The following is a 16,680-nucleotide window of genomic DNA, read 5'->3' as shown; positions in this document are numbered from 1 at the left end:
GGGCATGGGCTTCCTGAGACCCTGCCCTGGCCCTTGCTCATCTTGTTACTGTCTGTGGAAGGTCTACCCTCTTTCTACCTTCAGCCAAAGGGGACGTTTTCCAAGGAGGTGGATCTTCCCGAAGGGACCCTGCAAAAACAGCAAGGAGGCCACATGTTCCGACCTCCTCTAACCTTACAAGAGGAAGACAGGATTGCCAGCAGTAACCCAAGGCCTATTCCTACAAGGCCAGACATGCTGCCTCCCTCCAGCCCTTTCACCAACCATCCTCCCAAATCACCACCACCTCTCTCCTGGGTTCGATAATTCACTGCAGTGGCCACACAGAACTCACAGATTATGGGGTTTATTAGGGAAGCACCAGGCTACAACTCAAGTTCAGGAAGAACGTTCAGTCTCTCTCCCAGCCCACCGTCCCTCGGCCAACAGTCTCTCACAGTCTCTTTCCCAGCAGTGCTGGTCCCTCGGTGTCTCACTCAGCAATGTGTGTCTCTTGTGTCTCTTTCCCAGCAGCACGTGTCTCTTTCAGGGGCACGTCTTCCTCAACCAGCAGTCAGAGAGCGTTCTGTCTCTAGGAGGCCTCCTTTTGAGCCCAGCAGAGTGGCCACACTAGCCAATAATAGCATCAGAACTCTAAGCACCTGAGAGAGAGTGGGCACCTCCCAGAACATTGTTTTGTGCCATTCCCAACAGAAATACTCCAGGTGGACAACTTCAGCAATCAGGTGCTCCTCAGTTGCTCATAGAAAATCCCACCTTGGAATTTACAAAGACTTATGGGTAGAAAAGCCACACTAAATAATATACTACACCGCAGACCCCTTCTTGTGTCCCCATTGGGGATTCTGTTTTTGCTGTTTTGACATCCACTCCTCTACCCCCTCGAACCCACCAGAACATTCTGGCACATTGGCTGCTGAGGGCCACGTTGCTGTCTCAGGCACATGGAGATGACAGGCTCACACTGTCCCCAGCCTCTGTGCCTGCAGGTGGCTGGCCCCAAGCCCTCTCCTGCACCTGGGCTGGAGAAGGGCCAGAATGATCTGGAAAGAGACTGTGGCGTGGTGCACCCTCAGGGCTCTCATGGGCACCCTTTGTGGGAGAGGAAGGGTGGGTGGTGAGCCCTACCTCCCAGCACTATGCTCCTGGGGTCTTGCCAGTACTTTTGGCAGGGGGCCGGGGTGGTGGTCAGGCTGGCAGTGACCCTAGGGTTCCCTCCCTGCTTGTCCACTGGTGGCACAGTAGGCAACTGTACCTACAGTGCTGGTGCCCTGCGGCGCAGCGCAGCTGAGGATGGTTGCAGAGGTGCCTGGATGTGGCCTGTGTGCTGCACAGAGGCAGCAAGGTGCTGTCCAGCTTGCTTGGTGTCCGCGAAGGTGAGCTAGGCAGCAGCTGCCTTGAGTGGACCACTCTCGCTTGCGGGAGTATTCTGTTCCTATTGCTTCTGGTTAAGTCGGCCAGCCTGAGGCCTGGCCTGGGGACCCAAGGCTGCCTGCCTGTCCCACTGTAGGAGAAGGGGTGCTGGTCATCAGAAGAGCTTGCAGCCCCTCTCCTAAACCATGATTCTTGGTCGTTTGACAGTTGTGATGTAGTGTTGCAGTTATGTAACGACATAATCACTTCCATGATGAGATCTGTTATGAGTGGCCAGTCAGCTGGAAGGGAGTTTCTTGGAGGGAGTAGCCTGCATCCAACACATGTGGACACTCTGGCAAAGCGCTCTGGCTTTTTGCTCGCTGTGGATCTTGCACCCGGCTCATCATCATCTGACCTCCAGTTCCTAGAGCTTGAGCCTGCTGTATTGCCAGCCACCCTGAGATTTGGGATTAGTTATCTTCCATAGCCTGTGAGCCAGCAACCAGCTGACTGATGTGCTGATCTTGGGTTCCTCAGCCCCTGCAGCTGCGTGAGTCAGGAGGAGCCCCCAGCCTGACACCTGACCCATGGACTCTGACTTAACAGACTCTACAATCAAGTGAGCCATTTCCTTGAGATAAAGCTCTCTTGTGTGTGTGTACGTACGTATGCACATATGAGCTTCACTGGTTTTACTTCTCTAGAGAACTCAGACTAAGACGTTCCTGTGATGTGTGCGACGACATAGCCTGGACGTGCCCTGCACACGTGTGTGACTGTGACTCATGTGGGGTCATTCCCAGGCATCTCAGCCTAACGTAGCATTCCTGTCCACCCTCTCCCCATTTCATAGTGGTGTAGTGACGTAGTCCTGAATGCTCGGTCTCCCAGGATCTATGGTTGCTGACCCCCAGGGACCTGGCAAGCGCTCAGTCCTTTGCGCCTCCTGGGTCACAGGTCATCGTCGCCCAGTCATCGTCGCCCAGACTTTTGGTTTCTCCTTTATTTTAAAAAAAAAAAAAAAAGAAAATCCTAACTTATCCTCGTCAGGTGCTCATTGCAGCCGAGACTGGCTGTCTCCGCCCACAGATCTGCTGGTTTTCTGTCTCCTGCTCCATTGTGACCCCTCCTTCCCCCGGGTTTGCTTTCCTTCTTCCTGAAGCCTGTGCTTCCTGCAGCGAGGGCTGTGGATGTGCACTCTGTTGTCAGAATGCTTTCTCCCTGTTCTTGGCTAGGGGCTTAGTTGGGGAAGAGGTGTAAGGCGATATGTATATTCTCTCAGCAGTCTGTGGATATGGCCCTGCTGGTGCCTAGCTTCCTGGGATTGTCAAATTCACTGATGTCCTTTTGTAGGTGATCCCCCACCCCACCCCGGTGACTGGAGATGCCTTCTCTTTGATTTTGGTGTTTGGCAGTTGCACTACAGTGTGTCTGGGTGCTGAACTATTTTTAGACATTCTACGTACAATTTCTTGTTTTTGAATCTGAGGTCTTACATCTTTCATTGGGTGAGGGAAATCAGCCATTAGGTCATAGGATGTTGCCTTTCTCAGTCCCTCGGATCCCACCTACAAACTTCTTTCTGTTCATCCCGTTCTGTCCTCCTTGCCTGTCTTTCATATTGTCCATCTCTGTCTCCCTGTGCTACACACTAGGGACTTCCTGTCCAGTTCACTAACATTGAGGTGTGAGTGGGAATGGGGTGTGGCAGGGCGGGAGCGGCTGGACCCGAGCTCCTGGGCCAGAACCTTCTCACTGAGCCCGCACAGAGCCTCGGTCCTGTTCCCTCCTCTCTGCCCCCACGGCTTCTGTTCTCGCCCATGATCTCACTGCCAGGCCCTTCTCACTTCCTTTCTCTGTCCTTCAGTCCGCTTTGGTCTGGTCCTTTGTGTATGACCAGTGAGCAGGATAATGAATGTGTCCTCCTGTGATGGAGGTCCAGTTAGGTTGTGGTCCTGCCCAGAAACCTTTGGGGATTCTCCAGCCCCTCCAGGCTACTGTCAAGAAGCCTGGGCCAGACCCGTGATAACCTGGCCCTGCCTCGTCTTTGCAGCCCTGCCACCTTCACCCTAGGAAGCACTCCTTGTCCTCCCCGTCGAGATCTTTTCAGCTGGGCACTTTGCCCAAAGCTCTTCCCATCCCTGCCCACCTCTCATGGTGAAAAGATGTGCACTCTCAAATTTTAAGAGGGATTGTTTTTGCGGATCGGAAAAGTGGTACGTGGTCATTACAGAGCGTAAGAATACTGCAGAGCAGGACGGTCGCCTCTCAGAGACAGCAGCTGCCAGGGTTGTGACACACATCCCCCACCTGGTTCTGATGAGTACACACATCTGAGTTGGTTCCACCCAGACGGTTCAGCTGGGGTTCTGCCTTTTTCTTTCATAACGTGACCATTACCCTAGATCATTTAAAATCCTTTTCACAAGGACGTTTTGTTGTGTTTAGACAAATATTTCATTGTCTTGATTTATTGCATTGGAGAGAATCTGCAGGACAGTTTGGAAAAGCATGGAACAGACAGCACAGAGGGCTTTCTGACATGTCCTTGTGGAAGAAGAAAGGAAACAGCAGAGATCAGAGTGCAGATGAATGAAATAGACATCAGGAAAACAACCGTAAGAGCAATGGAATCAGAAGCTGGTTTTCCTGACTTTTTCCAGAGGTCGAATTCAAAAGCTGGAGTATGAGAGCAATAAGACCGCTGAACCTCTCCCCAGAAGGCTCAGGGCAAAGAGAGAGAGAGGACACAAGCGGCCCTGCCAAGAAGTTGGCCCAGGTGTGAAGGTCACCAAGGAAGCCTGAGGAGCTCTGGTGGTGCTCTGGTGGGTAAGGCTCTCAGCTGCTGAAAAGGTCGGGGGTCCCAACTCCCCATCTGCTCCGTGGAAGAAAGAGAAGGCAGTCTGCTTCCTTGAAGATTTAGAGCATTAGAAACCCAGTGGGGGTCATTGTGAGTCAGAAGTGACTTGATGGCAGGGGGTTTGGTTTGGTTTGGTTTGTTTTGGTTTGGTAAGGGAATATTACCAAGAAATTCAGCAGCTTAGAGAAATGGGAAATTTTTTTCAAAAACGTAAACTCCTCAAGAAATAGATAACCTGAACAGTCCTGTGTCTAGTCATGGGATTGAAGTTGTCGCGAGGAACATTTCCTCCGAGGAACATTCCAGGACTTCGTGATCTCCCTGGTGAATTCTGCCAGACATTTAAGGGAAAAAAAAAAAAAGTGAATTCTAGACAGCATCTTCCAGAAAAATTTAAAAGCGGGAATACTTCCACACACATTCTGAAACCAGCACTACCCTGATAGGACAACCACCAGAGACAGGACAAGGAAGCTGCAGGTCAATGTCCCTTGTGAACATCGGGGCATCGTCTAAGCAAAATGGTAGCAAATCCAATCCAACAAGATATTAAAAGAATAATCCCTTATGACAAGTGGGATTCAGGGAGGCAAGGCTGGGTGACCATTTGTAAAATAGATATTAGTGCAATCAGCCTTGTTAAGAAGAGCAAAAAGAAACCCTATAACCATCTCGTTTGAAAGCATCTCACAGCTATAAATTATAAAAGCTCAGGTGGTGGGGGGAGCCTGAGAAAGATGACCTACGAAAGCTCTGCAGCTGACATCCTACTCAGGGTGGGAGACAGAGCGCTCTCACCTTCAAGGTGAGCAACACGCCGTGCTGCCCACTCTCACCGCTCCCCTTCACCATGGCACTGGAGAAGCTAGCTAGTGGAATAAGGCAAGAAAAAACAAAACACCAGACATGGTGATTGGAATGGAAGAGGTCAGACTGTTTTTGTTTGCAGGTGACAATTGGTCCTGCAGGAAACCTGATGGAATGTGTGAGAATAGCCACAGAACTAATGTGAGTTTAACAGGGTTGTGGATGGAACATCAGTATGCATATATCGATTATCTTTCTATAGAGCAGTAAATAGTGAACAACTGAAGTGTTAAAAAGACCAGTTACAGTAGCATCAAAAACTACACCTAGAGATTAACCCAAGAGAAGAGATGAAAATACCATATGCTAGAGACTAAACATTGCTTAGAGAAATTAAGGTAATTGAAAATCAGTGGGGGTGTGCGTGATGTTAAAGAATCACAATACACATATTGGTGCCTGAATTCAAGGCCCGGCCAGCGGAGTCCCAGCCGGCATGGGGTACAAATTGACAAGGTGATTCTGCAATTTATATGAAAATGCAAAGGACCTGTTGTTGTTGTTATGTGCCATCGAGTCGGCCCTGACTCATAGCGACCTCTTCTTGGGTTTCCGAGGCAGTATCATTACGGAAGTAGATTGCCCCACCTTCCTTCCAAGGAGTGGCTGGTGGCTTTGAACCGCCAGCCTTCTGGTGAGCAGTCAAGTGCCTTAGGCACTATGCTAGAATACCCAAAACAACATTGAAAAAGACTGAATTTGGAAGACTAACAGCACCACTGCAGTACTGATATGATGATAAGCAAATCGATCAATGGAACAGAGCACAGTCCAGCTGGGCCTGCGTATTTGTGGACTGCTGGTTTCTCCCACAGAACAATGGCAACTTGGTGGAGAAGGATGGTCTTTTCAACAGATGATACCAGCACAGGTGGATCTCCATGTACCAGTAAAATGAACTTCAGTCCGTACTCTGAATCATACATAAAGGTTAACTGCAGATGTGTCACAGGCATAGATTTAAAGCCAAAAACTATAAACTTACAGAAGAAATCATAGAAGACCTTGTGACCTTTAGTTAAAGATTTCTCAGATAATGACACCAAAAACAAAAGCCATAACAAGAACAAAGCGATCAGTTGGACTTCATCAAAATGGTAAAAATCCTCTTTGAAAGACTATCAAAAGAATGAAGAGGCAAACCAGAGACTAGGAGAAATTTCAAGTCATATAGCTGATAAAGGATTTGTAACCATAATATATAAAGGGCTCTTAAAACCAAACAATAATACAACAAGCAGCTGATGATAAAAATGGGCAAAAATTTGAACAGGCACATCATCAAAGAAGATAAGCATGTTAAAAGATGTTCACCATCATAAGTTATTTAAAAAAAAAAAAAAAACTCGCTGCCATCAAGTCAATCCCAACTCATTGCAACCCCTCCTTGCGTTTCTGAGGCAGTATCACTACAGAAGTAGATTGCCCAATCTTCCAAATACAAATTAAAACCACAACGAATTACTGTTCCATACTTGTCAGACTGGCTAAAGTAAGACAGATCAGACCTCTGGTAGCATAGTGCGTAAGGCACTTGACTGATAACCAGAAGGCTGACAGTTCAAACCTATCAGCCACTCCTTGGAAGGAAGGTTGGGCAATCTACTTCCGTAGTGATGCTGCCTCGGGAACCCAAGGAGGGGTCACTATGAGCCAGATCTGAGTTGATAGCGCCAAACAACAACAGACCAAGTATTAGCGATGTTGTTGTAGTTGTGTTAGGTGCTCTCGGGTTGGTTTTGACTCACAGAGACCCTGTGAGCAGCAGAATGAAACAGCCTGGTCCTGCATCACTCTCATGGTCATTACTGTGCTTGAGCCCACGTTGAAGCCACCGTGTCGATCCAGCTTGTTGAGGTTCCTCCCCTTTTTGGTTGACCCTCCACTTTGTTGTTGTTGTTAGGTGCCATCGAGTCATCTCTGACTCATGGTGACCCTGTGGAGAGCAGAACAAAACACTGTCCAGTCCTGTGCCAGCCTCACGATCCCTGTTATTCCTGAGCCCATCGCCGCTGTCACCGTGTCCGTCCATCTCGTTGAGGGCCTTCTCCTCTTTCGTCGACCCTCCACCTTACCAAGCGTGACATCCTTCTCCAGGGAACGGTCCCTTCTGACAACATGACCAAAGTAGGTGAGACGAAGTCTGGCCATTCTCGCTTCCAAAGAGCATTCTGGCTGCACTTCCTCCAAGACAGATCTGTTAGTTCTTTTAGCAGTCCACAGTACTTTCAGCAGTCTTCGCCAACACCACAGCTCAAAAGCATCAATTCTTTTTTGGTCTTCCTTATTCATCGTCCGGCTCTCACATGCATATAAGACGACTGAAAATACCATGGCTTGTGTCAGGTGCACCTTATCCTCAAGGAGACATCTTTGCTCTTCAGCACTTGACAGAGGTCCTTTGCAGCCCATTTGCCCAGTGCTACACATTGTCTGACGTCCCGACTGCTGCTTCCATTGGTGTCAATTGCAGAACCAAGCCATGTGAAGTCTTTGACAACTTCCGTCTTGTCTCCATTTATTGTGATGCTGCTTATAGGACCAGTTGTGGAGATTGTTGTTTTCTTTATACTGAGATGGAATCCATATGCAGTTCACTCTATGCAGCATAGCCTTCTCCAGGGACAGGTCCCTCCTGATACCGTGACAAAGCACAAAAGATGAGATCTCGCCATCCTTCCTTGTAAGGAACACTCCAGCTGCACTTCTTCCAAGACAGATTTGTTCGTTCTTCTGGCAGTCCATGGTCTATCCGATATTCTTCACCAAGACCACAGTGAAAAGACATCAACTCTTCTGTGGTGATAATTATTGTCCAGCTTTCACACACATATGAGGCTATTGAGGCTATTGACCATGGCTTGGGTCAAGTGCACCTTAGTCTTCAAAGTGATGTCTTTACTTTTTAACACTTTAGAGAGGTCTTCTGCAGCACATCTGCCCAGTACAATACATTGTTTGATTTCTTGACTGTTGCTTTCGTGGTTGTTCATTGTGGATCCAAGTAAAATGAAATCCTTGACAACTTCATTCTTTGTCCATTTGTTGTGATGTTGCTTATTGGTCCAGTTGTGAGGAGTTTTTTTTTTTTTTTTTTTTTTTCATTATGTCAAGATATAATTCATAGTGAAGGTGGCAGTCTTTGATCTTCATCAGTCAGTGCTTCAAGTCTTCCTCCCTTTCAGCAAGCAAGGTTGTCTCATCTGTGTATTGCAGGTTGTTACTGAGTCTTCCTCCAATCCTGATGCTGCATTCTTCTTCATATAGTCCAGCTTCTTGAATTATTTGCTCAGCATACAGACTGAATGATTATGGTGAAAGGATACAACCCTGATGCGCTCCCTTCCTGACTGTAAACCATTCAGTGTCCCCTTGTTATGTTTGAATGATTGCCTCTTGGTCTATGTACAAAAGTCTCTGACAAGTGGGTAATAGTTGGTTTCCTCATGGGCACAATTAAGGTTCTGTAATTCCCATTCTTCATAATGCTATCCATGATTTGTTATGATCCACACAGTCCAATGCCTTTGCGTAGTCAATAAAACGCAGATAGACATCTTTCTGGCATATTTGCTTTCAGCCAAGATCCATCTGACATTAACAATGATATCCCTCATTTCCTTTCCCTTCTGAATCCAGCTTGAATTCCCTGTATATGTCCTGCTGCTACCTTTTTTGGATCATCTTCAGCAAAATTTTACTTGTGTGTGATATTAATTGTTCATTAATTTCTGCATTCTGTTGGATTGCCTTTCTTTGGAATGAGTACAAATATGGATCTCTTCCAGTCAGTTGGCCAGGTAGCTGTCTTCTGAATTTCTTGGCAAAAACAAATGAGCAGTCCCAGCATCGCGCATCCATTTATTGAAACATCTCAGTAGGTATTCTGTCAATTCCTGGAGCCTTGTTTTTCACCAGTTCCTTCAGTGCATCTTGGACTTCTTCCTCCAATACCATCAGTCCTTGATCATATGCTATCCCCGAAATGGTTGCAGATCAACCAGTTCTTTTTGGTACAGTGACTCTGTGTATTCTTTCCATCTTCTTTTGATGCTTCCTGCATCATTCAATATTTTGCCCATAGAATCCTTCAATATTACAAGTTGAATTTGCACTGCAGTTCTTTCAGCTTGAGAAATGCTGAGTGTGTTCGTTTTCTAACTCCGGATCTTTGCACACTTCAGTATGTTTTACTTTGTCTCCTTGAGCTGCACTTTGAAATCTTCGGTTCAGCCCTTTTACTTTATCATTTCCTCCATTCCGTTTCCTTTAGCTACTCTCAGTTCAAGAGCAAGTTTCAGAGTCTCTTCTGACATCCATTTTGGTCCTTACCTGTCTTTTTAATGACTATTTGTTTTCTTCATGTGTGAGGTTCTTGATGTCATCCCACACCCTGTCTGGTTTTTGGTCACTGATGTTCAGTGCATCAAATCTGTCCTTCAGGTGCTCTCTAAATTCAGGTGGAATATACTCAATGTCATATTTTGGCTCTCACAAACTTGTTCTAATTTTATTCAGCTTCAACTTTATATGAGCAATTGATGGTCTGTTCCATAGTCAGCCCCTGGCCTTGTTTTGATTGATGATATTGAATTTCTCCATCATTTTTTTCTACAGATGTAGTCAATTTGATTCCTGTGTATTTCCATCTGGTGAGGTCCATGCATATAGTTGTGTATAGTTCATGTCATTGAAAAAAAGGTATTTGTAATGAATAACTTGTCTTGCAGAATTTTGTCATGCAATCTCCAGTGTCATTCTGTCACCAAGACCATATTTTCCAACTACCAATCCTTCTTGGTTTCCAACTTTCTTATTCCAATTACCAGTAATTATCAGTGCATATTGATTCCATCATCTTCAGATCACAGAAGTTGGTAAAAATCTTCAATTTTTTCATATTTGGCTTTAGTGGTTGGTGTTTAAATTTGAATAATAGTCATATTAACTGGTCTTCTTTGTAGGTGTCTGTGTATCACCCTATCATTGACAGCACTGTACTGCAGGATAGTTATTGAAACATTCTTTTTGATGATGAATGCAACATCATTCCTCTTCAATTTGTCATTCCTGGCATAGTAGACCATATGATTGTCCAATTCAAAATGACCGATACCACTCCATTTCAGCTCACTGATGCCTAGGATATCAGTCTTTATGTGTTCCATTTCATTTTTGATGGCTTCCAGTTTTCCTAGATTCACACTTTGTACATTCCATGTTGCAATTATTAATGGATGTTTGCAGCTGTTTATTCTCCTTTTGAGTTGTGCCCCATCAGCAAATGGAGGCCCTGAAAGCTTTACTCCATCCACGTCATTAAGCTTGATCCTGCTTTGGGGCGGAAGCTCTTCCTCAGTTGTATTGTGAGTGCCTTCTGACCTGAGGGCCTCACCTTCTAACACTATGTCATTGTTTCCCTGCTAGTCAGAAGATTTTCAGTGGCCAGTTTTTTCAGAAGTGGACCTGACCACGTCCTTCTTCCTAGTCTTAGTCTGGAAGCGGTGCTGAAACCTGTCCCTCGTGGGTGACCCTGTTGCTATTTGAAATGTCAGTGGTGTAGCTTCCAGCCTCACCGCAACACACAAGTCACCTGAGTGTGACAAACTGACAGATGGGTGGCGGTGGCAATTATATAGAGGAACTGAAATGCTCATGCATGGCTGGTGGGGATGGAGAATGGCATAAGCACTTTGGAAAACAGAAATGTTAAGTATGCACCCACTGTGTAACCCAGCCATTCCATTCGCAGTAGAAATGAGCAGAAATGCATGTACCAAGACTTGTATATGAACATCCACAGAGCTCCATTCTTAATGGCCCAAACTGGAGACAATGTAGTGTCTGTCTGTGCGAATGTGTTTTTTAAAAAGGTAGTGTATCATACAGTTGGCGCACCTCTTCAATAAAAGGAGTCAACTATTGATATGTGGTATGATCTGGCTCCTGGAAGAAGTGCAGCTGGAATGCTCCTTGGAAGGGAGGGTGGCGAGAGTCCATCTCTTACTCTTTGGCCATGTGGTCAGGAGGGGCCGGTCCCTGGGGCAGGATATTATGCTCAGTAAGCTAGTGGGTCAAAGAAGGCAGTGGGTCAGGAAGACCCTCGACGAGATGGACTGGCACAGTGGCCGCAATGATGGGCCCAGGTATAGCCAGGATTGCGAGCATGGCACAGGGCGGGCAGCGTTTCGTTCTGTTGTACGCAGGGAACTCACCGTGAGTCAGAGCCGACTTAACAGCACCTAACGACAACGACAGCAACAGTCTGGCTGAGTGTCACAGTAATGAGTCTGAACTTAGAAGCTTCTGCCGCGTGTGAGGACACCTAGGGTAGCGTGCTGTGAGACGAGAGACCACCTAGAGCCTAGACCAGCTACTCCACTTGAGGTGTCTGTAGAGCACTCAGCCAGCCAACTACCACAGACGAGTGAGGCTTTAGTAGATCATCCAGCCCCAGCCAGCTGGGCCAGTCCAGACCGGAAGAGCTGCCCAGTCAACCCATAGAATCATGAGAAGTAAGGATAATGCTTGTTTTTAAATATATACATATAACAAGTCTGAAAACAAGGCAGACCTAAAAAAAGAGTCTGTGCTGTATTCTTCTGTCCCTAAAAACTCCAGAGAGTGAAGACTCATCCGGGGCCAGAGGCCGAGCGGTGGTTGCTTGGGGATGGAGGACAGAGGCAGTGCTGGGAGGAAGTGAGAAGGGGCAACGGGAAACTTCCGGGCTCCACGGATTTGTCCATTGTCTTGCTGGTGGCTGTGGTTTCACCGTGCCGAAGCTCAGCAGGCTGCACACTGTAAGCACGCAGCGTGCCCTGGGTCAGCTACACCCCAGGAAAGCTGCTCCGAAGAACATATACAAACACTCGGCAAAAACACATTTTTGAAAAATGATGACCCAGGGAACATAGTTGCAACTCATCATAAACACAGAGTTCATTTCATCAGTCTACTAAAAGGCTCTTAGAAATGCAGAAACAGAGATAAAGGATATATAGATGCATGAAAACAGGGCACAGAAAAGGAAATACCAGGGCCTCCAAGGATGGAAAGATGCTGGACCTCAGTTGTGATAAGAGGAAGGCAGAGTGGGGCCTGGGATCTTGTGTAACTCATCTGGCTTTTAAACATCAAAAGCTCTGGGAATTCTCTGGAGGTGAGGGTACCGGGAGACACTCAGGCCTTGCTGGGAGGAGCGTGAACTGCATGTCCTCTCTGGAGACAAGGAGACAAGGCTGTTCTCATCAAAACTAAAGATGGGGGTGCCCTCCAGCCCTTTCAGACGTGTTCCACACACAGCCTGCGTACACAGAGTACTCCCCAGCCAGGCCACTGATTTCTGCAATGCGTAAATAGCAGAAGGCTGCAAGCCATCCCCATCCCCACCAGAAGAGGTCTGATGGAGGGAATTACCGTCTGTGTGTTAAACAGCCATGAGACGCAATGGCACTGCCTTCCATGCTGATGAGAGACGCCCCTGGGATCGGATCTCAGAAGTGGCAGACCTCACGTTCAGAAGAGTGTGTGGGAACACAGAGTGCTTACAAGGGGGAGAGCCACGGGCCTGCTTCTGGGTCCTGGGGTCCTTTGAAGAACATTGGAATTATCTTCTCTTGAAAAGGCTAAATAGCACCGTGTTGTAAAACCGTCTGGGCCTGGTACATTTTTAAAGGAGATCTTTAATCCTTTTATCATGTCTTTTCTGGTAATTTGTTCTAAATAGCTTTACTGCGTCTTTTGGGGGTAATTTATTTCTTGCCATTTTTTTTCCTCTAGGTTTTTAATTTTGTTGCCACTCATAGCAACCAATTATCTTTTTATTACTCGGCTTCCTTCTGTGTCTCTCATCTTTCTTCTTGCCTGAGCTTTTATATATTTGCTCTTTTTTCTTTAATCAGGATCATGAGGGATTTATCTATTTTATTTTATTACAGGTTGTCTTGAATAACTGTCTTTATGCTATTTTTATTTTCTGTTAATTAACTTTGACTTTTATATTTATTATTCCCTCTTCCTAGTTAATTTAATTTATTTTGTTTTCTCTCTTAAGAAAATGACTTGGTTAAAATTTCTTAAATGAAAGTGATACTGAGTACATTTATTTAAAGTCTTCTAAAAGGCACCATAAGGGCTATAAATTTCCCTCTGACTGCAGCTTTAGCTGTGACATATATTAGTATGAAATATCCTCCTTTTCCTTGCTTCCTTGTGTTTTCATTTTCTGTTTAATCTAGATTACTTTTAAGATATTATTTCTTTTTAATCAGTAAATATTTTTATCACCATAATTTATTTCTAATTTTATGGACTCACAGTGAGAAGATGTGGTCTGTGAAATATGATTTTCTTTTTAATGTAGATTTTCTGTGTGTCCAAGTGTAAAGATAAGATCACTTAGTAAATCTTCCATGGACCTAAGTATAGGCAGTCTAGTCTCTATTTGTAGAACACGAGATTTTATTTATATACACAGACAGATAAATGTGTATGACATGGGTCATACAGACATACATGTGTGCTTGCGTATACATAGATATATGTATATGGACATGGGTCATGGAGACATATGTACTTATGAATAGACATGGATCATACAGAGCTATATATGTTAAATGTATGCAGGCATGGGTCATACAGATATACATGCATACTGTTCACCTCCAGAGGATTCCCTCACCTTCTGATGTTTAAAAGCCTGATGAATTACACAAGACCCCCAGGTCTCACTCTGCTTCCTCTTATCATAATCAAGGTCCAGCATCTTTCTGCCCTCGGAGTCAATGGCATTTCCTTTTCTGTGCCCCCCCTTTCTCTTAATGTATCTAATGTAAAAAACATTATGTAACAGTTGTGTTAGATTAAAAAGGGGAAGTGGAAGCACATTGGAGCAGATCTGAATGACATGATGAATGAATGTACATATGTACACACTTATGTCTACCCATGCCTATACACATGTGACCCATGTCTATACGCATAAGTACACACACATGTGTAACCCATGTCTGTACATGTAAGTACAAATGTATGTCTGCATGACCCATGTCTATATACATTTAACACACACATGTCTGCATGATCCATGTCTAAACATGTAACTACACACACGTGTGTGACCCATGTCTATACAGACAAGTACACATGCATGTGTGTGACTCACATCTATGCACATAAGTACACACACATGTCTGTGTGACCCATGTCCATGGGTCAAATTTGGCCAAATTCAGAAAGAGCCCAATTGAAATCTCCTGGGCCTCGGCTGTTATGTCGCTAAAGGGCGGGTGGGAGATTTGTGGCTTGAGCACAGCCTGTGGCCCACCTCCTTCATCCACTGCTAAGCCCTGGGCCTCGGTTTCCCCACCCATGACGTCAGGGTGTCACCGTGCCCACTTCCTAGGATTGTTGTGGTGACTGAGTTAGAATGCGTGTGACCCTGTGCCCAGCATGCCTTGCCTGCCCTGACTTCTCCCTAGGTTTCCATCCCCTGGAGTCGACCCCACACCTGCCCCTCCTGCCGAACAGCACCACACCTGACCCAGTTCCTCAAGCACAGACCTGGCTCTTTTGGTCTGTTTTCTCCTTAAACTTGCCTTGCGTGACAGTGCTTGCATGTAACTGTGCACGTGTGTAAAGTGTCCATATGTGCATGTCTTTGTCTGCTTGGCTCCTCTCCCCTGTCACCTGTATTAATAATTTAGGATCCAGTCTCTCTCAAGCTCTCAGGGTGCATCACAGCCAATGGATTAAACTGTGCAGGACACAGTAGGGGACTGTCCTCAGTACCCAGACCCATGGGTTCATATACTTTTCTGCATTGCTCTTCTCAGCCGGCAGTGGTGGCTTGGTGGCAGGATTCTTGCCTTCCACATGGGAGGCCTGGGTTCGGTTCCCGGCCAGAGCACCTCACGCATGGCCCCACCCATCTGCCACTGAGGCCTGTGTGTTGCTGGGCTGCTGAACGGTTTCAGCAGAGCTCCCAGACTGAAGCTGGTGATCTGTTTGCAAAAGTCAGCCAGCGACAACCCTGTGGAGCCCTGTGGTTTGACCCGTGACTGAGCCTAGGGGTGATGCAGGAGGAGGCAGCCACGAGTTGGGGGCTGAGTGGATAGTCATCAGCGACAGCTGCCTCCCGGGCCAAAATGGTGCTGTTCCATTTCACGATGTTTAGCTGCATGGTTTTCCTCAGCGTGTGCACCACGTGCTCCCTCTCCCTGGGAGTCCACGTGGCTTCAGGTTTGGGCCAATTCTCTAGAAACTCTCTGGGCCCGTTTCTGCATGTGGTGCTGTTGTTCCAGGTGACACGTTTCCAGGTATTGGGGCGTTACTAGTCACGGGACTTATCACCCGTCTACCTGCCTTATGGCCATCTGACGTCACGTTTCCTGACGCGGGGCTCTCTCTGACCCCCACCCCCCAGCAGCCACCGGCAGGGCCGTTCCACCTGCATCCACCATGAGGGGCAGGGGCTCCCCACCCCCGTGGCGCTACGGCGTCCCTCCAGTGCACCGTAGGATGCTCAGCAGCTCTTGACCCCTGCTCTGTGACACCAGCAGAACCCACCCACTCACAGTCAGGAATGTCTCCAGAGCCGGCCCGTCTCCTGGGGGAGCCCCCGGTGAGAGCCACTGGGTGACAGTACTTCAGGCCTGCTCTCCTGCCTTCCGTCTTTCCTTCCAACTTTTCATTTGGAAGTAATCGTGAGCCTACAAGAGAACTGCAGCACTAAGGAGATAAGGAATACCCAGTGGTGAGGGTGCCCGGCTGCCAACCAGAAGGTCAGCGGTTCGAACCCCCCAGCTCCTCTGTGGGAGAAAGAGGTGGCTGTCTGTTTCCATGAAGGCTCCAGCCTTGGAAACCCTGTGGGGTGGTTCTGTTCTGTCCGAAGGATCGCTGAGTCAGAAGCGACTCGATGGCCATGGGTTCGGCGTGGGCTTCGCTCCCGTGAACATTACAATCTAGGAAGTCCTACGACTCTGCTCTGTCTGGCAGGGTCCCCGAGTCGGAGTCAGTTTGACGGCACCCCCGTACACTTTGCTAAGATTGACCAATTGCGAACAACATGCCCCATTTGCTTTAGCATTTGCACCCCCTTTCTGCGTGTGTGTTCATGTGATGGTTTTTTCCTAAACCATGTGAGAGTAAGTGACATCCCTCATGGCCTTTTGCCTCTGAATACGTAGGATGCCTTTCCTATAAACGTATTCTCTGAAAATCATCAGTGCTCAGCCCCGCTACCTCACGTGCCGAGTAGTCCAGCCTGCTCGGCTGACAGTCCTGTCCTCTCCCCTCCTCTGCAGGGTCCAGTTCAGAGGCGGGTCCTGCCTTTAACGGAGTGTGTCTTTACCCTCCGCTGATCTGGAATGTGTCCAGCCTGTCTTAGGATCCTGGAGTTTTTGAAGGACACGGCTCCCCCTCTTTTTGAGGGTTTGGCTGTTTCCTCCTGGTTAGATTCAGATGTGCGTTCCCAGCTGGAGCACCCCCTGCATGGCCTCAGACGCTTCTCAGGGGGTCACATCCTGACACACAGGGGGCCTCTGCTGCGGAGGGTGAAGGCCATTTTGATCACCCAGTCAAGATGGCATCCTATGTCG

General features: G+C 47.2%; 1 protein-coding gene across 1 annotated transcript in view; it reads left to right on the top strand.

Moving 5' to 3' along the window:
- Positions 1–16,680, top strand: part of KCNQ1 (potassium voltage-gated channel subfamily Q member 1) — a 297,380-nt gene that overhangs the window by 94,165 nt on the left and 186,535 nt on the right. The window lies entirely within an intron of this gene.

Source organism: Orycteropus afer, unplaced genomic scaffold (genome assembly GCF_000298275.1).
Source record: "Orycteropus afer afer isolate SDZICR_OR568_19922 unplaced genomic scaffold, OryAfe1.0 scaffold00244, whole genome shotgun sequence".
NCBI classification, from domain to species: domain Eukaryota; kingdom Metazoa; phylum Chordata; class Mammalia; order Tubulidentata; family Orycteropodidae; genus Orycteropus; species Orycteropus afer.
Note: the sequence above shows the minus strand (reverse complement) of the source record. Positions and strands in the feature narration are given on the sequence as shown.